Genomic DNA, 3,596 nt, shown 5'->3' on the forward strand with positions numbered 1-3,596 from the left:
ATAATTACTATACTTAAACCAGGCAAGCCCCATAATGACTGCAGCTCGTACAGGCCCCTATCACTACTGAATGTAGATGCGAAGCTGTATGCAAAGGTGTTGGCGACCCGTCTTGTGCTGCTTGCCCCACTGTTAGTCGCCCCGGAACAGGCGGGGTTTATTCCTAACAGAAATCTCACCTATAATATCCGAACGGTGCTGGGCACCATACAACATGTCAGACAAGATACGAAAGCAATAGCAGTGTTTCTCGACATGGAAAAGGCCTTCGACTCTGTCGAGTGGCCCTTCATGGTACGAGTGCTGTGGAGATTGGGGTTAGGTGAGCCATTCCTACAAATGATTGGAGCTTTATATCACCATCCGACAGCTAGACTTCGATTGGGTGACCTAGTGACAGACCCATTTCCGATCAGCAGGGGTACTAGACAAGGCTGCCCGCTCTCGTCACTGCTTTAAGCACTTGTGGCGGAACCTCTGGCATGCGCACTGCGTGAGTACCATAGCAATGAAGGCGTCAACTTCCCAACGTATAAGATCATAATCTCGACATATGCGGATGACACTTTGCTATACGTCCACGATCCGGAGGTTAATCTGACATCAGTGCTCAGAGAGGTCATTCGATTTGGAGCTCTCTCGGGCTTGAACATTAACTGGGCGAAGTCGGTGGCCTTCCCCCTGACCCCCGCGACAAGCCAGTTTGACATGGAATACCCACTACAATGGTCTTTGGTGTCAGTACGATATCTGGGCATCAGGATACACACTGATCCTGAAGTTTTGATCAGAGAGAACTATGGGGTGGCATACAGTAGGCTGGAGGACGATGTAGAAGTGTGGTGCAGGCTGCCGCTGTCCCTGATGGGCCGTATAGCCATTATGAAAATGACTGTACTGCCCAGATTTTTATTCTTATTCAGCGCTATTCCGATGGTGCTGTCCAAAGCTTTCTTCAAATCTCTAACACAACTTATGATTAAGCTGGCGTGGGGAGGCAAACAACCCAGAGTAAAATGGAACCTCCTAACGCTACCATACGAGATGGGCGGACTGGGGACTCCGGACCTGGAACTGTACTATAGGGTGGCTTAGGCTGCCCATTTACCCACATGGATACACGGTGACAGGCCGATCCCCCATGTACTCATGGAAAGTCTATTTACAGATCCACTACCGCTCCCGGCAACGGTATTCCTGACCGGTGGACCGCAGAATTGGCATCTTAGATTCCATCACTGCCACGAACCATGCATGGCACTCTCTCCTGCGGGCGCATAACTGTGTCCTCTTATACTCTCCTAAAATGCCCATTGAGTGGACGCTATGGTTGACGCCACTCGCAGAAAGAGGGGTTACTCAAGCATTGCGCAGACTGGGCATTGCTAGTACTGGTGACTTATTCGCGGGTGGTAAAGTGAAAACATGGGATCAGGTGGCATCAGAACAGAGCGAAACAGCATTGATACTGCGTTTCCAATATCACAGAGTCTGCAGCGCGCTGCTGGACCTACTTGGCCCAGAAATGGAGAAACCACCGGAGATCATTGAACTAACGCACGTGATCAATACGGACGCTCTTCGTAAACTGATCACAACCCTGTACAGGATGGCTATGTCGCGCAGTGAGCTACAGCACGCAAAAGCTAGAACAGCGTGGCAGGGAGACCTCCAATTGACAATAGACGATGGTATGTGGCATTGTTGCTGCACAAATACTAAAAAACTCTCTTTGAACGGCAGACATAGGCTGATTCATTTTAAATTTCTCCAACGAGTGTATTACACACCGGAAAGGCTCTACCGGTATGGCCTCCGACAGTCCGCGGAATGCGAACGCTGCCACGCGCCAGCAGCAGACTTCACGCATTTGGCATGGTGGTGTCCGGGAATTCAGAGATTCTGGGACAGCATATTCACGGAAATGAGCAGGTTACTAGAAGTCGAGCTGGCCCCGGATCCTGCACTAGCTTTATTGGGTTACTCTAGAGGACTGCCAGTTGCGATTAGACGCTTGGCTGATATGGGTATGCTAATAGCCAGGCGAGTGATAGCCCTCTGTTGGATGAGAGGCCCACTTCCGACAGCCAAAAGATGGGCGCATGATATGCTCTACTGCTGCACACAATCAGAACACTATAGTGAGCTGCTCCCTCCCACAAGTCGCCCGAAGAACTTCTGGGGTCTATACCAAACATATCTTCGAGCCAGAGACACAGAGAGAGAGGCAGTTGAGGGAACGGGCGGGGAGGGCACACACCCTGCCTTCCCAGAATCGACAGAATGTGGCTAAACACAGTTACACAGCGGGTGGTCATAGACAGTGAGCCCTGATGGGAGTGTGCCTGGGGTGCGGAGACAGGGAGGGCAACAGGGCGAACACATAACAACACACTGCATGCTCCCTGATGCACTGTCTCAACGGCCGATTGGAGACACTAGACACGGTTGTCTTATAATCTACTATGGCGCCTTGGGAGGTAGACTACATTAGCTTATGCGGGTGACGGTACCCAGCGGCAGTGACCACACATACACAAGGAAGGACCAGGAGGGGAACTAGATGTGCACTCGATAGGGGGGGGGGAGTTTAGAGTTTGTTCATATTGGCGAGGTTTAAATTTACAGAAGATAGGCAGCCAATTAGTATTAGGATTGGGAACAGGACTGGCACTAGGCGATAACAACCGGTTTTACACGTGCAAGGGAAAGATAAGAAGTTGCTATTCTAAGTTCAATATTATTTCTCACTCATTACCTGCGCACAGATGTGATACTCGCCGCCGGACCCCAGGGATGTCGGCAATATGGCTGTGTATTTTGAGATTGAGACTATCTCTGTCATGTGTCTAGAGTGCTGCCGGCCTCCGGGTTGTAGGCTATAGGCTGTGTAAGATTATAGCTGATACCAATAAAGGTTTTTGAAAATTAAAAAAAAAAAGAGGTATCTGGAGAGGATATCCGGGACAGCGAATACGCTGCATATGCTGTGCAGTATCGGTGACCGAAAATTGCCTGGGCTGCTTTGGGTTCCCAGCCAGGCCATGTGCACTAGCTACCACCTACCCAGGCACATGCTCCTAACGGTATCTTCACTGTGGCACCTGCACCCACAGGCACCAGTACCCACCAACACCGCCTTCTGGAGACGATATGACATAACAGCCAGAGTGGCCGACTTTGGAACTGAGGAACCAGTTTCTCGTCCAGGCACTGGCTCAACATCCTAGGAATCTGGGCAAATAACCTAATCTCCCTGTGCCTAAAAAAATTGTGTGACCAATTCAGTGCTGGAATTGGAAAACTTTAAGATGGGAATTCATAAATTGGGGGTCAAGGTGTGGCAGAAGAAAGGGGTGGAATCACTAGGGGAATGGATTGAAAAGCAGAGTATGACAGTTGACATATATTTATCTATCTATCTATTTATCTATCTATCTAGCCATATATATATATATCTCCGATCGATGCCATTGACATTTTTTCTGAAACAGTGATTCACAAACTTCAGAAACTATCTCAGCAAGAAGAAAGTTCAAAATGCAAAACAAAATGGAACACATCATCCAACCAAAGGAAAGCTCTCCAGAATCTGG

The sequence above is a fragment of the Lissotriton helveticus genome, chromosome 8 (assembly GCF_964261635.1).
Source record: "Lissotriton helveticus chromosome 8, aLisHel1.1, whole genome shotgun sequence".
Classification (NCBI taxonomy): Eukaryota; Metazoa; Chordata; class Amphibia; order Caudata; family Salamandridae; genus Lissotriton; species Lissotriton helveticus.